The following is a 19,854-nucleotide window of genomic DNA, read 5'->3' as shown; positions in this document are numbered from 1 at the left end:
ACTATATCTCTATCCAATCCTTGTCGATGACTTACTACATTACAATAGCATTTTGTTTGAACTTAGTCGCTGAACAGATAATAACTTGATATATATAACCCGGCCAGGCGATGGACATAGCCGCTAAACCACCATTAATATTGTTGATGAGTACTTTGCAATTCCTTTTAAAATAAACATGAGTGTAACGTCTAACCCAGCTTTGTTGTATTGACTTTTGGCTTCTGCTTCTAGTGGTGAACTAATTTAGATATCCTTTAGATGAACATATGATTACTCTTTTCGAGTTTATGATTGGGGAGAGTTACTTGAATGACAATATCTTAAACTGATTTATCTCTTTTGCAAATTAAGTACCATTAATTTGTTTTTTTTTTTTTTTTTTTCTTAAAAAGCCTTACATAAATTAGGGAAAACCCTAGAAATTTGGGGTTCTAGGTTTTTGTGTCGGCCGCCATGGAGAAACAGCATAATCAATTCCCCGAGAAGGGTCTCCTAACCATAGAGTCGATACCATTTGATATTTTAATCTCAATATTCTCGAGATTGCCGGTGAAATCAATTGCAAGGTGTCGTTGCGTTTCGAAGAAATGGGCTTACATTCTCCGCCATCGAGATTTCACCGACTTGTACCTGAAAATATCGTCGCCTCGTCCCCGTCTCTTGCTCAACTTCCAAGTCAACGGTAATTGGTTCTTCTTCTCCGTGCCTCAGGACCAGAACTCGTGTCTTTTAGCTGCCGATCGTCACATGAGTTTTCCCACCGAACATGTTTCTTATAGGATTTCACCTTCTGTCTGCGGATTGGTTGTATGTGGTTTAGATAGGAATCATCCGTGGATCTATAACCCTAGTACAGGACAATGCATAGCTTTACCCAAGACGACATCACTAGGACCTACTATGGATTTCTCTTTTGGATATGATCCGATTGACAAGCTATATATGGTATTGCGCAAGTCCAATGATTTTCGAGTTTTTACGTTAGGAACAGGAGAAGTATCATGGAGAAAAATTGAATGTTCAATACCCCATTGGTCTGTATCTCATGGTGAGAAATGCATCAATGGGGTTGTGTATTATTTTGCTCAGCGCCATGGCACTAGATTTCAAACACCTTACATGCTAGTTTGCTTTGATATCCGGTTTGAAAAATTCAAGTTTCTTGATGTGGACAGTGACATTTGGGGATCAACTCTAGTAAATTTCGAGGGTAAATTGGGCATAATTATTCTTGGTGATATTGTTTTTTTCAGTGGCCAAACTACAAAGCTTGTGATGTGGGTTCTAGATGATGTCCAGAATGAGAAATGGTCGAAGCATATCTACCAGTTGCCGTCCTTGTGGACGAATCTAGTTGGGGATAACTCGCTAAAAGTTGTAGGGCTGACTGGTACATGTGAAATTGTGTTCTCCCCATATTATATATATCAGGATCCTTTCTACGTTATCTATTACAATGTGGTGAAGAACACTGTCAGAAGAGCTGAAATCCAATTAGGAGTTGTTCCTGACAACGGTCTGATGGTGGGTACCTCTGTTGACCATGTAGAAAATGTGAAGCTTATGGAAGTGCTCCGGAGTTCATAGGACTTTATAATGAGCGCTGTTGTACCTATATGTTAATCAATGACCATGATAATTAATGATTAATTGTTGTAATCTACTAATCTATGTTTGAGCTTATTTTAAACTCTTTTTTTTTTTTTTTTTTTGCATGAGCTATCCACTTATATCTACTAGTATATTGAACAAAGGACTTGATCCATACGTCCGTCCGTTTGAAGAACCTGGTAAAACCTGCCAGCATGTAAGTGTAACGAAAATTATTCTCAGATCTCATGATCCACAAGCCCATCGTATCGCATTATATACAATGAAGGTTGGAAGAAGAAAAGTCACGATAACACTTTATTATTCCTTGAAAGGACTTCTCAGGAAGAAGAATCATTACCTTTAAGGATGTAATAAATAAAGTTGCTTGTTTACATGTCTTTGGTGTTGTTCTAAAGACGGCATGTTATGTTAACTTGTAGATGTGACTATATAATGCAAATAACAAAATCAATAGAGCATTATTAAACCTTGTGAGACAAATTAAAGATGGAAACTGAAAACTGAAATATACTCGCAAAAGCTCATAGATCTTCACTAAAACAAAATCTAAACCTTAAACCGTTAATTTGTAAACATTAAATTTTGAACCCAAATTCATGAGCATCCACAATGATGGTCTCTCTCCAAGTCTCTCAAAAGAGAGAGAGGAGAATGGATTCTCATAAGAGAATCCCTGAGAATTGTTTAGTACTTTCTGGAATGTTCACCTAGACCAACTACCAGTCCTAGGAAAATTTAGAAACTATGGCATAAACTTATATGATATTCTGTCATACAATACTACTATATCACTTTGGACCTGAAATCTTCCATATATTTCAATTTCAATTTCTTGCCAGAGTTGGTGTGGGGATCTCAATGGGTTTAACCATATCCCGACAAAGTTTTGATACACAATCTTTATTCTCGGCAATCCCAAATGATCTCTTAATTGAGATAGTCTCGAGATTGCATGTGGAAGACGTAGCGAGGTTCCGTTACGTGTGGAAGCAATGGGCTTCAGTTCTAAGCCGTCGCCTCACCAACTCCTCAGACTAGTAGTTCTCGTCTCTTTTTACTTTCCATCGCAAGGTAAGTGGTTTTTCTTCTCGACACCTCAGCCTCAAAATCATGACAAGAACTCGTCTCTTTTGACACTCGAATATCACAAGTGTTTCCCCACCAAAGGTGTTTCCTCTGGGATTTAGGTTGATATATAATAGAAATAAGGATTTCATGATATGTAACTGATACTAGGATTTTTGTGTCTCTATCCTAGTAGGTTCAATTAACCTTATGCATTGTAGTACTTAAGGTGTCAATCCAAATGGGATTATGCTAATCACAAAAGAGGCAATCAAGATAGTACAAGTTAAGCCAATTCAGAAATGAGGTGGATTCTATCAACCTAATGAAACGGAAATGTAAAATGCAAAATGTAAAGTACTTAAACAGAAACTAAATGCAAGATAAATAAATGAAAGCAGTGCAGAATATATAAAGAAGCAAGAGTAGCAAAAAAGCAGTAAATAAACAGGATGAAAACTAAATTAAACAGGAAATAAACAAGAACAAACTAGAACAGAACAATGCATAAACAAGAAATTAAACTGGAGCTCGACCTAACACTCGATCGAGCATGGTATGAACCAAGGTCGAGTGCATGGTCGAGTGATGCAAAATAGAATATTAAATTTTAAACTGAAAGCAGAAGCAATAAAGCAGAACAAGACAAGTAATTAAATGCAAGAAACAGAAGCAAATAGATCCTAAGAATGAGAATTATTGGTTGGTATTAAACTTAATCTATCTAGGTTTCTTAACAAACTTCAATCAACATGAGGTATCTCTAGACAATGATTTTAATAACTCACTAATCCACTCTCATGACAGAAGTGATAAAATTACAGTAACATCCTAACCCAATTCTCATTGGTGAAACCATACTGAACAGACATTAAGAACCAGACCATTATTTGTCAAAAACATCTAAAGTTCATATTAATTGGAAAATATTGGATTAAAGGCAGTGGTGGTGCCTCATACAGCTAAAAAGAAAGTAACAATTTTATTGGCATACTAACCAGGTTGATATGATCACCATCGATCAAAATAAATATCAAGCATATCATAACTCTGTTTTTTCGGTCCTATTTACATCATCACAAAAATTTGATATAATCCTGTCAGGTCAGTTAACTATACAAAAAAAATAGTATACATAAAAAGAAAATTGTACAAATTATTACAAATAGTATAAATAGAAATAAATTCTATATCAAATTTTTCTGTGATGAGTTGGATTCAAAGTTTATTAAATTGTAATATTTTTGCAAGATACATATATATATATATATATATATATGTAAGATTTATAAAAATTTAAAATATATTTCAAGGAGCTAAAACTACAGTATGATTGGGTGGTAATATATATTAATGAAAACTGTTACCAAATTACAGATAATAATTTATATGTTTGTATGCCAAATTTGATGTCATATATAAGTTGGATCAACATTTATTAAATTTGATACTTTTGCAAGATACTCAGAAATATATATATATATATATATATATATATAAAAGATTTCATTTCCTAAAATATATATATAAAGGTGCAAAAGCAACAGTATATTTGGGTGGTAATATATATAAAAATAAAATTATCACCTAAATATAGCTAATAATCTCTATATACCTGATAATAAGGTTACTGCAAAAGGAAATAAAAGAAAAGAAGATAAGATAAAAATAGTGTTAGCTAGAAGAAGTAAAACAAAAAATCAAAAGGTGGCAGTCGTGTCAGTCAAGTGGACCTGTAAGGGTTTCATTTAGTTTGTAAAATCTTGGACGACCATATATAAAATATAGGTTGTTGTTGTGTTTGTCTATCGGTACTCAATACTTAAAAGGATTTCATTTCATTGTTTTTTCATCCAATGTCCGCCAAGAGAAAACGAAAGGAGCACGTCTCCAAAGATGAGGCTCACCTAACCAAATCTTCAACGGACAGGTTAGGAGAAAACTCTGGGACGCTGCCAATTGATGTCATGGTCGAAATACTCTCCAGACTGCCAGCTGCCAAATCCGTCGCGAGGGCTCGTTGCGTGTCAAAGAACTGGAATGCTCTTCTCCGCAACCCATATTACACCAACAAGTTCATGACGAGGTCTTCTGCTCGGACACGTCTCCTTTTCACTTTTCAAGTTGAGGGTAAGTGGTCTTTCTTCTCTTCACCTGAGTACGTGATTTCAGACAACAATTCAAACCTTGTAGTTGTCGAGAGTCATATGGGTGTCCCTAAAGATTACACCTCGCGAGTTTGTGTCCCTGTTTGTGGATTGCTGTGTACAAAAGATGAACGGTTGTAAGTGGTAGGAAGGATGCAAGGATGATGATATGTAACCCTAGCACAGGACAGTTCAAATCCTTACCCAAAGTGAGATCGAGGAGGGGTCAGGTTATAACCTATCTTGGGTATGATCCAATCGGAATACAATATAAGGTTTTGTGCATGACAATTTGTGAACGGCCATTTTCGTCTAAAGCGGAAGAATATCAAGTTCTCACACTAGGAATGGGCAAACTGAAATGGAGAATGATTGAATGTCCTGTAGACCATTACCCTTATCCTAGGGAGATTTGCATCGAAGGGATATTATATTACATAGCTACTGATCGTGAGTCTAGAAAAGATATGATAGTTTGCTTTAATGTTAAGCAGGAGACGTTCAGCTTTATTAAGAACAAAGTGTTTGGGTTTCCGACAACTTTAATAAACTACAAGGGAAAATTAGGAGGAATTTGTAGTAGTCCAAGATTATTTATGGATGGAAGAGTTCAAAGCTTTGAGTTCTGGGTTATAGATGACACTGAAGAACATACATGGTCAAGGCATATTCACATATTGCCGCCTATGTGGAAGGAGCTAGTTGCAGAGACTAAAGTTTACATTGTTGGGATGGTTAATGGAACAAGTGAAGTTGTGTTTTCTCCATTTCTCTTGTCCAATCCGTTCTACATTTTTCACTTGGATATGGAGAGGAACTTTATTAAAAGAGTTGGAATTCAAGGCCTCGGATCTCATAAAGGTCAAAGCATTTACACCTTCTTAAACCATGTCGAAAATGTGAATCTTATTATGTAATGTTAATTTAAATTTCGTAAGACCAGTGCTTTTATATATTTTCCTTCTAATTTATTTCATAAGTACAATATCATGGACTCTTAAGACAGTCTATGCTTTATCAGTGTTGTTTCCCACTGATCAGTTATTATGACTATGTTATAAGTACTTTGATGTACCTTCATCTTTGTTTGGTTACTCTGTCACTGTGTCCATCAGTCCATGCATGCTCTTGTTTACATTAAACAACACTAGCTAGCTTGGAGCATTATTGTTCTACTTAGTTTTATCTGTTGTTTTGACTTTAAACACTATCTATCGGGAATCAAACCCTGCTACTTTACATTTTCCTCCACACACCGAAGCCTCCCTTTCAAAATGGGCATATATTATGCTCCACATGTCTCGGTTAACAGTATTCAAACCTTTTTTATCATGAGCAACCCACTTTGTATCTTCGTGATATCTACTATATGTTGACCAAAGAATTTAATCCAATGTGCGGTTGAACTTGAACCGTTTTAAGAACTTGGTATACCTGCGAGCATGTAACAAAGATGATTCTCACGATCCTCAAACCCATCGCATTATACACAGTGACAGTGAAGTAGAAGGTGATTAGTCATCACGATAACACTTTATTTTATATTCTCACGAATCATTACCTTTATAGATGTAATAAATAAAGCTGCTTCTTTACTTGTCGTTGGTATTGTTCCAAATATGGCATGTTATGTTAACAGGTAGATGTGTCGGTGTTGGACTATAAATATACAATAACAAAATGACTAGAACAGAATTAAACTTTGTGAGACAGATTAAATATATGGAAACTGAAAATTGAAAGATAATAGGGCATAAACATCTCAACTACATATACGTGTTACTCTCTTCAATTAAATCTAGGGATCATTTGCTCTCCACTGCAAGTTCTCTTCAGAAGTGTGGAAATACCTCTTACGTCTAGGCATACCTCATTTCACCTTCGTGAACTGGTTGATTTTTTGTAATTGGCTGACTTCATCATTCACTTCTGGTAAAACAATTAAAATCATCAACAAAATAGTGATCCGGAAGATAGCAGCTCAAGCCACAGTGTACCACACTTATGGAAGCAGTGAAAGAATGTTCTTCACAACCACCTAGTACTGTCTCACAAAGCCACTTTCAAGCTGATTGACAAAGAGACCCAAAATTTTATCTCTGCGCATAAACAAAGGAAGCATTTTGGCAACTTAATGCAACTTTGGATTAGATGATTTTTGTTTTTTTTTTTTGAATGTAATGTTAAATTATATTCAAAAGAAAGCTCTTGTACAACTAGTGCATCAGTGTTTTAAAAGTTGACAAAACAAAGGATACAAAACTCAACTTCTAGATTCTAGCCATATGACTAATGTATCGTCATAACGCCGATCCCTCATGAGACCTATCGCCAGAACTTGATCTCTAATCTCTTGATCGATTTGCTTAATAAGGCAAGAAGCAGGAGATGGTTGATCGCAATGCTTCCTCCGATTCCTCTCATGCCACAGTGCATAAACCGTCGCCTGTAGAACAGAGCGGGCTAGATAACAAACCTTTCGATCCTGCCATTTGCTACATGCTGCAGTGACCACCGAATTCCACCTTGTTGAAAAGCGAGATTTGTAGATGTTTCTTGCAGAAGCTTGCCAGACCTCAGAACAAAAGGTACACGAGAAAAACAAGCGGTCGTGAGACTCCGTTGCGGTGTTGCAGAGAACACATTCCCCTGAATCTGCCCGGGACCATTGTGCTATACAGTCACCCGTAGAGAGTTTGTTGCGCACAACCAGCCAAGTGCAGAAAGAATGTTTCAGTGTGGAATGGGTGAACCAAATGCAGTGATGCCAGCTCACTTCATCAGCCATTGAGCGAATTTGATCCCATGTTTCTTGTGAGGAGAATCGCAGAGAGAACGTATTATTCTTACCCTTCCAAAGGACAATATCCTCTCTATAGTTACTGCGGTCTCGAGCAGTGGAGAGTTCTGCGTCTATTTGTGTCAAAAGTTGCAGGCGGTGTCGACGTCGACGATGTAAACCCCACGCATTCGCGACCATCATATGTTTACTAATCCCCATTGCAACGATTCCACTTTCTCCTGCTACATCCACCAGACGACCCATAGTTGACCAATTATCAAACCAAAAAGAGGTATGGAGACCATTGTTCACCTAGGTTTTACAGAGGTTTGCCGCAACTGGCCAGAGTTTGAGCAACTTCCTCCACGTCCAAGAACCAACAGTGGTGGACTGCGGCACACACCAAAAATTCTCGCGTTTGAGTAGTGTGTTTGATATCCATTTGACCCACAACGACTCCCCCCCTCCCCGGACACAATACGCCAGATCAACTTCAATCTACAAACATCATTCATTTCTTTTAGCGACCGTAACCCCAAACCTCCTTCAGTTTTTGGTTTGCAGACATCATCTGAGGAAAATTTGGCCTTGTGATGGTTTAATTCCGGACCGGACCATAGGAAAGCTGAGCACAGTTTGTCAATCTTCTGAAGGCACTGCCGTGGAAGGCTAAAAGCTGATAACCAAAAGTTGCAGAGACTCCATATCACCGAATGTATCATATTTAGTCGTCCTGCAAAGGATAGAAAGCGAGCTGTCCATGAGCCAATTTTTGTCTTTATCTGCTCAATAAGAGGCGAGAAATCAGAAGCAGTGAGACGCTTAGTTACCAATGGTAAGCCTAGATATCTCACTGGAAGCTGGCCAACCTCAAACCTGAAACTGCCTTTGATCTCTTAGCATTCAACATCAGACAGACCTCCCAAATATATTGTAGATTTCTCCATGCTTATCTTCAGACATGAACGCCTAGCAAAACTGTCAAAAACCTCGACAATGCCTTTTGTAGACCTCACTTTGCCGTCAGATAAGATCATAAGATCATCAGCAAAACTCATGTGGGTGAGTCCAAGATTCTGACTGTGTGGATGATAACCAAATTTTCCTCCAGCCTCCTTATCCAACATTCTAGATAACACATCCATCACAATTATAAACAAAAAAGGGGAGAGAGAACGGCCTTGCCTTAATCCCCTGTAACTGTTAAAAAAACCTGCAAGCTCCCCATTAACTTGAACCGAGAAGGGTGCTGTTGTTATACAAAGCATAAGCCAATGAATGAATTCATGTGGGAGATCCAAAGCAGCGAGAACATTACGAAGGAAGGCCCATTGCACAAAATCGAAAGCTTTAGAGATATCAATTTTTATGGCACACCAATGGGAAATTGAGTCTTTATGATAGTCCTTGACGAGTTCGGCAGCAAGGAGGACATTCTCAATCAGTAGTCTATCCTTGACAAAAGCCGACTGATTCCCTGAAATGAATTTAGGTAGGAGCAACTTCAGTCTATTGGCTAAGATTTTTGAGATCACTTTATAAATCACATTACAGCATGAAATCGGTCTGTAGTCTTTCATTTCCCGGGCCTCCACCCTCTTAGGAATAAGAGCAAGAATATTTGAATTAGCACCTTTGGGAAGAAAACCTTAAGTGAAGAAAGATTGCACTGCAATCACAAACTCAACCTTAATTATATCCCATGCCGCCGTAAAAAACTCTAAGGTAAAACCATCAGGCACCGGTGATTTATCATATGGCATAGAGAACATAACATTTTTTATCTCCTCCGCTGTGACTGGTCGAGTGAGCCTGTACTTATCTTCTGAAGCAAAACGGAAAACCAGCAAATCCTGTAACTCCGCGACCGTTGCACTCTCAAAGTCTGATGGAATGTGTTGAAGAAAGTCTTTAAAATCGCGTTCTGCTTCACTCTTAATCCCCTCGACATCAGAGAGAGTACTACCATCAGGTCTCTGAATCTCCCGAATCATATTGTGTGATTGCCTAGCCTGAACTGCTCGATGAAAGGTTTTGTTATTCTGATCACCAACCTGCAGCCAATGGAGCTTTGCTTTCTTCTTCAAATACTTCTCCTCTAGGCCTGCAACAAAACTCCAACAGTCATACGCCATTTTTTCTTCTGCCATCGCACTTGCAGAGGGGTTTAATAGGTTCAAGGCTTGCTTCTCACAAAGAGTAGCATACGCCTCCCTAGTTTTGACGACAAAATTTTCTAGTGTACCCCGAGCTAGAGAACGGAGCTTCGGCTTAAGTGCCTTGAGCTTCTTAGTAAATCGAAAAAGCGAGGAAGTACACAAGTGAATGGCTTCAGTACTCTCCCAAAACTCCTCCAACAACGGTTTAAAACCAGGCATATGTACCATAGCATTCAAAAACTTAAAAGGCTTGCGTCGGTGATGAACTCCAGCTGGACTAACAATGTTAATTCGACATCGAGAGTGATCAGAACACCCTCCTGCTTCAAAAACATTATAGGAATTTGGATAAGTAGCGAGCCATACCTCATTCCCCAAGACCCGATCCAACTTCTTGGAAATCATATCATTATCCCTCTTGTTGCACCAGGTAAATCGTGGACCTTGAGAAGCCAAATCTACTAATGAACAATAGTTCATCACCGATTGGAAATCTCGCATACCCTCGGTGATTCCTGGACCCACAACACCACGAAAATGCTCATCAACAGCCAAAGTCTCATTAAAGTCACCAAAAATAATTCAAGGTTTGTCTCTCATAGATGGAGAGTCCTGATGATTACGCAGATCATCCCACAGGACTTTCCTCTCCTCCACTAGATTAGAGGCATAAAAAAACGAGCAAAAAAACTCCACCTCCTCCCCCTCCATTTTTACCAAACAAGTAATGAGTTGGCTACTCTTATAAACCGGCGTAAGCCGCACATTGTGTCTCCAAACCACCCAAAGACGACCCCGAGCATGGTACTCATAGTTAGTCAATAGTGACCAATCCCTGAACAACTTTGCACCTAACCATTGTGCCTTACGTTCCTTTACCCTTGTTTCTATAAGACATCCGAATTGAAACTGCTGATCCTGCACCCATTTCTTATAACGGAATGTTTAGAAGTTCGATTTAAACCGCGAACATTCCAAAAGAATCCAGACATTAATTACGTTTGGAGGGGCCCTTCTTACTCCGATCCCTAGGTGGCTGAGTAGAAGGGTTCGAAATGACTTTATGAGCTGTTTTTGAACCACGAAGTAGAGAGGGACGCAACTGTGGGAGAGAAGACGCCACTAACTGCTCCACATGTTGTGGATTATGTTCCACATGAGGCGGAACAGTGTCACCAGATGGGTTGTTATCCACAGATTCCTGATCACTTAGTGCAGAAAAAGCATTCGATAAGAGAGAAGCACTAGTACTACTTGTATATGTAGTTGAGATGTTTATCATTGATGTTTATGCCCTAGTATCCAATGATAATTGTGAAAACACGTCAATCACACATCAATGATAATTGTGAAATCATCTAAAACAGAACAAAATCCATATTGAAGCGGTCGTGTTTAGAAATCTCGATTTAACTTTTTGATTCATTTTTCAGTTGTATATACTATATTGAATAAAATACAACATTTGTGATTTCTTGGATTTTAATTAAGATGTCATTGTGTTGATGTGCAGTGCGAAAAAGTATTTCATAAAATTGGTATAATATTTTATATTTTAAAAATATAAGCAATGTTGTATCATATTTTTAAAATATATCTGTCATTATTAAACGATTTAGAAATGCATATATTTAATTTTAGTTTTATGAATAAAATTAAGTTTTATAATTATTTTAAATATATTGTTGTTTCCTAAGGTTTATGAAACAATAAATAGATTTGTTAAATAATTTCATTAAATAATTTTGAAAATACTGTTTTGTTATTTTATAAAATAATATAAAATTTTATTTTGGTTAGTTATTAAAGTAATTAAAATACAATGGCATTTTTTGTAATATGCCACATGATAGTAGGGTTAAACTTTAATTAACAACATTTTTTAAATAAAATTTTATTTTGTTAGTTATTTAATTAATTAAAATGCAATGGTATTTTTTTTTGTAATATGCAGCATTATAGTAGGGTTAAACTTCAACAACATTGCTTAAATAAGTATATAGAGATATAAAAAAAAATGCAAAGAGAAACGATACCCAAATATTAAATTAAATCTAGGCCATGAAATTTTATTTCCATCAAGTAATCATCTTATAATATAATATATTCTTAATAAATTGATTGCTTTAAATAAATATTAGTTGGATTAATTTAATTTACAATAATTGTCACTATAATTTTATTTTGATTTAGTAATTAACTTATATGATCATTTATGTTAGTCAATATACCACTTTCTCTGAACCTAAAATCTTCCTTAAATCATTAAAAAAAAAATTATCTCCACATGACAAATTAACTTATATGATCATTTATGTTAGTCAATATACCACTTACTCTAAGCCTTTTTTTATTCCTTTTTTATCTTGGATATCTTTCCACATTATTTCAGTTTCTTGCCCACTATTTTTTTTCTCCTCAAGATCTAGAGGCTAGAGTGTCAGAGTCGATGTGGAGTGTCTGAATCTCAATGGGTTTAACCATATCCCGACGAAGTAAAACACCATCTTTCTTCTCGCCTATCCCAAATGATATCTTGCTTGAGATAGTCTCTAGATTGTCAGTGGAAGACTTAGCGAGGTGTCGTTGCGTGTCGAAGCAATGGGCTTCAGTTCTCAGACGTCGCCTAACCAACTCCTCGACTAGTCCTCGTCTCTTGTTCACCTTCCATCTCAACGATAAGTGGGTCTTCTTCTCGGCACCCCAGCTTCAAAATCCAGACCAGAAATCGTCTCTTTTAACAGCCGAATATCACATGTGTTTCCCCACCAAAAACTGTTCCTTTGGCATTTGTCCACCTGTCCGCGGGCTGATATGTAATAGAGATAGGGGTTTCATGGTATGTAACCCTAGCACAGGAGAGTACAAAACCTTACCCAATCCAACATGGATGAAGGCTGAAATGAGAACCTTTTTTGGGTTTGATCCAGTCGCAAAACAATACAAGGTATTGTGCGTGCACGTATGTAGAAATAGAAACCCCTCTATTCAGAAAGCTAAGGTTCTAACATTAGGTACAGGTATACTGTCATGGAGAAAGATTACATGTTCCCGACCTCATAATCCTATAGGGCGTTTTGGGATTTGCATAAGTGGAGTTTTGTATTATGAAGCTCTTAGGAGAAGTAGGTTTCAAAATTTCATGATAGTTTGCTTTGTCTTGAGCTCTGAGAAGTTCGAGTTTATTAGTCCACCACCTACGAAGGAACTATGGCATATGCATCTGATCAATTACAAGGGTAAATTAGGTGCGCTTGATCCGATGCTAGTTTTTGGTACAACTGAAAGTATTGAGTTGTGGGTTTTAGATGACGCCGATGAAGGGAGATGGTCGAGGCATATCTACGTATTCCCGCCTATTTGGAAGAATTTAGTTGCGACAGAGGCCATTTTTCGTGTTGATGGGATGAATCGTAATGGTGACATTGTGTTGTCTTCATATAGTCCTTCCGATCCTTTCTACGTTTTCATCTACAATGTGGAGAGGAATACAGTCACAAAATTTACAATCCAAGGGTTTGGATCTCGTAAGGGTTCAGGGATTTCCACCTTTATAGACCATATAGAGAATCTGAACCCTATATGTAACTGATTAAGAACTTCATAAGACTTCACAAATACCGTCCTTATCTCTTCATGGAGTTGTCGATTATATTGTTCAGTTTTATTTTGTTTTTTTTTTTTTTGGGGTTTTTGTCAACATTGGATGATTAATTATTTTATGTTTTGTTTGGTATTGTTAAGATTTAAGACAGTCGTCACTCCTTTTGACTTTTTCCTGTTCCATCATCATAACATTTTTTTATCTTATTAATTTACAAATGATGACAATCGATCAATTTTAACTACATGTAACACATATGATGAACATCTATACGAAAGACATGTAATTCTCTTCGCAACCCTTAAAATCTCTCTAAACAAACACATACAATACTTCGGTGAGCCATCTTTTTTGGTCTGGTGTGAACAAACATTCTCCTTACCCGTTTTGACCCTTTTCCACCCATCTTTACATAATTTTATTTTATTTTTTTACTTGACAATATTTAATACTATCTTGATACAATAGTTGACACACATGCATCAAGATCTTATACATATTATGTTAATTGAAATCCATACTTTTAATTAATAAATGTACTTATACTTCAAAGTTTTTGGATATGATAGGAGTATTTTGTTTTTCATCTTCAGAGTAGATATGACAAGATTTATCATCCATACTATGTACACATATTTAACTTTAATTTATAAATAGCACCTACAAACACTTACTTACACATCTTAAAATCCTATTAGACATTATTTCAATGTCTGGCCTGTATATACAACTCGTGGAAGAGTACGTACTAGAGCCTAAACCGGTACCGTGTTTCTCAATGGGGTTCACCTTCACATAATCTTCCTTTCCGGAGATACCAATTACCAAATGATCTTGTCTCTGAGATTCTCTCGAGAGTGCCTGCCAAATCCATGGCCAGATTCCGTTGCGTGTCGAAGCGATTAATGGGCTTCAATCCTCAGCCTTCCATATTTCACCGAGCTTTACCTCACAACCTCCTCGGCTCGTCCACGTCATCTGTTTACCTTACATGTTGACGGTAGGTGGCTCTTCTTCACATCAACTCAGCCTTTAAATCTAGACGAGAACTCGTCTCCATCTTTACTTGTCGATCGTCACATGTGTTTCCAATGTTCCATTGAGTATTTTTGAGGTTTGTCCTCCTGTCTGTGGATTGCTATGTAACAGAGATACAAATATGATGATATGTAACCCTAGCACAGGAAAGTACATAACCTTACCCTATACGACAAGTAATGAGAGCACCGAAATGAAGAAAACCTTTTGGGTATGATCAGATCGTTGAAATACAGCATAAAGTGTTGTGTGTATCAGCAGATTCTCGGAAGCATCAAGTTCTGAAATTAGAAAATGGAGGAAGATTATTACGGAGAATGGTTGAATGTTCCATTTCTCATGATCCTCATTCCTCAATGTGTTTGGATATGCATCAATGGGCTTTTATTTTATAAAGCTATGGGACATCGGTCAATTATAGTTTGTTTTGAGGTTTGGTCTGAAAATTACAAGTTTATTAGTATTGATAATTAGAAACTAGAAAAAAAAAAGAAACAACCGTGAGTATAACCAATCATCTGTCTCATTTGCGGGTCAATTTGGTATCGTTGACAAAATCCATCAAGCACTCTTGAGATAATGTATTTTTAGCTATCTCGATAAATTGAATCTCCTTTAGGTCATCAACTAGGAGGGGATCGGGTCTCTTTCCGATTCGGATTAATGGGTCAGGTATATTCAGACTCTGATATCAAGTAGATACTTGAAAGATTTGGCGAAAAACTATTTATTATGTGTTACTAATCCCAAGGATTTGATACAATATATATATATAAATATGTTTAACCTGATTAGAATAGGAGATTTTTAGATAAACAGTAAATATTTTAAGGAGGGTGTATTCAACTTAATTAACATTTTGGGTTGTTCAAAAAAAAGAATTAACATTTTAAGTGATTTGTGTAAAATTTACAAGGAACAATTGCAAAACTAGACCCCTACTTTGAGTCAATTGCAAAACTAACAACCTCTTTTTCTCTTTCCAACATTCGTCATTTTCTCCCAATTAAATTCTTCTGTGTTTATTGTTTACAAAAATGCTATTATTTTTGATTTATTTGAATTTCTTGTGAAAATGTTTATTACATTCATATCCTCATCTTTTTTTTTAATTTACGGTTGTGCAACGGCCATCAATTTTCCAACAACCATGAACAACCAAATTTGAAGCTCTTAAAGCTTCAACAACCTGAATTTGTAAGCTTAAATAACACTCAATGCTATGAGAACTTCATTTTCTTCCATCTCCTCTCCATTTTAATCCAAGAAAATTTGCAAGTGCATTCATCTTGTTATATATCATGATTCTTGGATAGTGATTAAATTGGTGCTGGGTTTCTTCCGTGGTGACTAAAGACGACGTCCTCGGTGCTTGACATTGCAAAATAACCACCGATAAGGTTATTTTCCGGTATATTTCGTGATTTTTCTTGATTTTTTTGCGAAATTAGACTTCATTTGTTAGTCTAACCGTCATAATAACATGTAAAGTCTACTATGTGGTCAATTTTGCAATTAAAAATTTATCGAGTTTCGAGCCCGTAGACTGAAATTTCAGTCTCCTTAATTTCATTTGAAAATAAAAAAAAATATGGTTCAGACTGCATTATTATATTTCTAACGGATACTTCGTTTACATGCTACTAAAGTGTATTTTTGCAATTGACCATATTATTGACTTTTTAGTCCAGACCGAAGTCTTCGCATGAAAAAAGGTAGTAGACTTCTATAGTGGTTATTTTTGAAGTTGACCAAAATATAAAAGTATTGACCGTAATATTATTTATATAAAATTACCTAGTTGGCTGCAAAAGAAGTCTACTAGTTAAAAAATTAAAATGTTGGTCAACCCCAAAACTGACCATGGCAGACTGCAAACGAAGTCAACATTCCCGGAGACTTCGTACGTAGTCTAATTGGCGAAAGTCAAACTTGGTCAATTGAAAAACTAACCACAACGAAGTTTACTTTTTCTATTTGACGGATAGATGAAGTCTACTTGTTAGTTAGAAGTCTACTACAAAGTCAATGGTTTGGTCAATTGCAAAAATAACCAGACTAGACTGTAATCGAATTTAACTTGTTAAAACTTTCCAAGAAGTTTACTCTGTTATATGTTTTTAATTGCAAAACTGACCAAAAAAATTACAAAGGAAGACAACAAAAGAAGTCAACTATCCTAGTAGCCTTCATACAGTGTCTGCTTTATTAAATTGTAATTGCAAAAATAGACCACACAAAATAGACTTCAAGGGAAGTATCTTCATAAAGGCTAGTTTATGTCTACAATGTTGACATCAACATGAAGTTGTCATAATTTGAAAACCAATTTATTGCAAATTGGTGAATAATTTTCAAGATTTTCTTGTTGTATCCTTTCATATATGTTATGTACTTGCTTCTATATGTTTTTGACATGATTATATATTATACATATGGAGAAATCAAGTTTTTGGTTTTCTTAGACAGTTAGGTCATTAACTTAGACTTATTTTGGAAGTCAATGTGTTGGAATTCTGTGTGAAGTCTGTATAATTGAAAAAGTCTTTCATCGTCTTTTTTTTTTTTTCTTTCTGCGTTCTTATCTCTTTTTCAACTCTACAAGAAGCGATTATTGGTTGGTTTGTTTGGTTTTGTTTGTATTTGGAAGAGAAAAAGAAAAAAACTTTTTATCACATTTTGTGGGAAGAAGGTGAAGATAGGGTAAGGCATTGTTGACTGACGTAAACAATAATAGTCAATATACTTTCATTAAATACGTTTAGCAAGTGGCTAAGCACTACTTTTACATAGCATTAAGTACAAAGAACTAAAAACGTTGAACATAGGTGCTCCTTATAGCGAGTTCATAGCTGCTAGAGGTATTTTTCCGTTGTTCATGAGTTTGGATCAGAGGTTACCGTTCTACGACAATGTTTTTGATCTCATTCATGCTTCTAGTGGATTGGATTTAGCGGGTGGTAGTAAGCCTGAGAAGTCAAAGTTATACAAACTCGAGTTCACAAGAAAAGTAAGTTGGTCAAGACCAATTTTGATCTCAGGTTTCAGGTTTTGTGTTCATTTACAAATCTAATGACTAACACAATGATGCCATTCAGATTTTTAAGTTCAAATCTTCCACCAGTCGACAATTATGCAGATTTTGATTTCTATGCAATTCGAATTGTAACAAAAGCATGTTTTGGTATACACAGGAGAGGTTGTAAAACCACATATTTTTATTAAGACAACCCGAGAACGGCTTCGGAGGCAAACAAACAGAAATGGAAATAATACAATCTTAAGACCATGTGCAAAATATGAGGTTAGAAAAGAAACTTGACTTCTTTTCTCTCATTAGAGACTCTCTAAACGATAAATAAAGAAACATGTCTTTGGAGACAAAAAAAAAAAAGGGATTTCACCATTTCATCCCTTTCAAGATTAATGCTTCTTATCCCGAGAAAAGCTGATTTTCACGGGATTAGTTCACGACGTCGAGAACAAGCTTACAGGATTTGAGTACTGACCATTTCAGTCTCCTGTAATATGCAGCTTGAAGCAGAGCCAAAGACAGTAAAAATATCCATTTGAAACCCATCTGCACACACATAGAACCAACGTTGTCGTTAACAGAAACCTAAGAGTTGGATCACCAAATTTTGTGGGTTCCCTCTGGGGGTTGGTTTAGACTTTAGAGCCAAACATTACAGTTTTGAATACAAAGAAACAACATGCGCTAGAACATATAAGTCAAGTTCAAGACTCATAATAGCAAACTAGTATCTAGAATGGGTTACTGTTGGTCTGGGATTAGCAGTCCAATGAAAAAAATTGGCTACTAAATGCATAGTGCCCTTACTCTTTTGATGAGGGCTAAAGGTTTCATCTTGAGTCTAATCTCTTCTGCTTCCTTGATGTACCGAAGCTGAGCTGCATTTATCCAAAGGGTATATGAGTTTATGTATGATGAAAGAACAAACTTTTCAAGAACCCAAAAAAGAAGACAAAAGCTATTCAGTGATGTAGAAACATCAACAATCTCTCAAAGTTCTTTCATCTCTACAAGGTTTTAGAATGTGACTCTTAAACAACTTTGATGTCAACAGCTTCTTCAAGTGTAGAAGTCCTCAATCCATAAAAGAGTAAAATCCAAGTGATATAATCAAATTCGAGAATTGAAGTGATACAGAAGCGTAATTCACTAAATCTAGTCCAGAAATCTAAAGAACTATTCAACAAGATTAAAACTTTTTGTTGTTGTGAACAGATCTGAGAAAGACCCATGACAAGATGATCCATCAAGCACCAAACTTTGATCGTAATCCAGAGAAGTTACCAATTTCCTCTCTTCCATTTCTGGTTCAGCTGCCCAGGACAAGAATGATATTTACATCTTTACCCATCTGCATCACATTTAAACAGAGAAAAATTAAAGAGGTCAAATATGATAAAGCTATATGGTCTGTAATTCTTTTCTTAAGCAGAGAAAAAAATCTTTTATAAATCAATTAACCAGATCGAGGTTTCAAATCGAGATCAAGATAATCATATTAACAAACAGAGGGAGCAAGAGTCTTGAGTATCTCAATGAAATCCTTCTTGCCAAACAAAACTCAAAAGATGAGTCCAACAAAAAAAAAAAAAACAAAGCTCTCACAATCATTAATACACTAAGGAGCAAAAGCTTACAAGTTACAATCTTATAGATCGCAAAATTTCAATTAGGGATCGGAGTACCAATAGCTTATTGTAAGGCAAGATCTCAAAAAGAGAGACATAGGAGAAGACAAAGAAAAGAAGAAGACATTACCCGTCTAAAACTCGAGATTAGGGTTTGGACATCTAAAAGACTGATCTCTACACTATGTTTGACAGAGAGAAAAGCGGTAGATGACGAATACGAAGAAGAAAGGTGATTATGATGATGATTTGATGAGGGACAGAGAATTTTTCGGATTTATAATTTGTTATGGCCGGAGAGAGAGAGGCAGAAGGTGGAAGTGGAAGAAATGAAAGTTATTAGGGTTAGGGTTAGTGAAAATTAGGTATATATAACTCGGTTAATTAAAACTGATTGGTTATGCCTCGAACCGAACCGAACCGGTAACCGAATTACCAAAATAATTTTGCCGATCGGTTTGTTGATCCTCTCACAGATGCTGCCGAAAACCGAACATCTCGGTTTAATCGGTTCGGTTCTCTCTGACCGAACGTCCAAGAATTAATAGTTGATGGCATAACAAAGTCAACCACCAATAGTCTATAGAGAAGTCTACTTAATCAAACCCTAAATCAAATAATTTTAACCTAATCAGTCTTTCCTTCCTTAATTTGACTTGTTTATATGTAAATATATTTTATTTCAATGCAGCAAGTCTATGTGGTTATTATTTGGTCAATAGGTTTATTAAATTATGTTTTATAATTTTTTTAATTAAAATTTAAACTATAATTAAGGAG

The 19,854-nt window shown here is 36.1% G+C and overlaps 4 pseudogenes across 1 annotated transcript; all 4 read left to right on the top strand.

The window, feature by feature from the left end:
• The first annotated feature begins 430 nt into the window (after positions 1–430).
• LOC104699004 (F-box protein DOR pseudogene) lies at positions 431–1,675 on the top strand (annotated as a pseudogene). Its single transcript, XR_015558989.1, has one exon. The product of XR_015558989.1 is annotated as an F-box protein DOR pseudogene (transcript).
• A 2,863-nt stretch (positions 1,676–4,538) lies between these two features.
• On the top strand, positions 4,539–5,746 carry LOC104699002 (F-box protein At3g49450 pseudogene; annotated as a pseudogene).
• Positions 5,747–12,240: 6,494 nt separating this feature from the next.
• Positions 12,241–13,362, top strand: LOC104699000 (F-box protein At3g49450 pseudogene; annotated as a pseudogene).
• A 790-nt stretch (positions 13,363–14,152) lies between these two features.
• On the top strand, positions 14,153–14,886 carry LOC147942681 (F-box protein At3g49450 pseudogene; annotated as a pseudogene).
• Positions 14,887–19,854: the final 4,968 nt, after the last annotated feature.

Source organism: Camelina sativa, chromosome 6, assembly GCF_030686135.1.
Source record: "Camelina sativa cultivar CO46 ecotype springtype chromosome 6, ASM3068613v1".
Lineage (NCBI taxonomy): Eukaryota > Viridiplantae > Streptophyta > Magnoliopsida > Brassicales > Brassicaceae > Camelina > Camelina sativa.
Note: the sequence above shows the minus strand (reverse complement) of the source record. Positions and strands in the feature narration are given on the sequence as shown.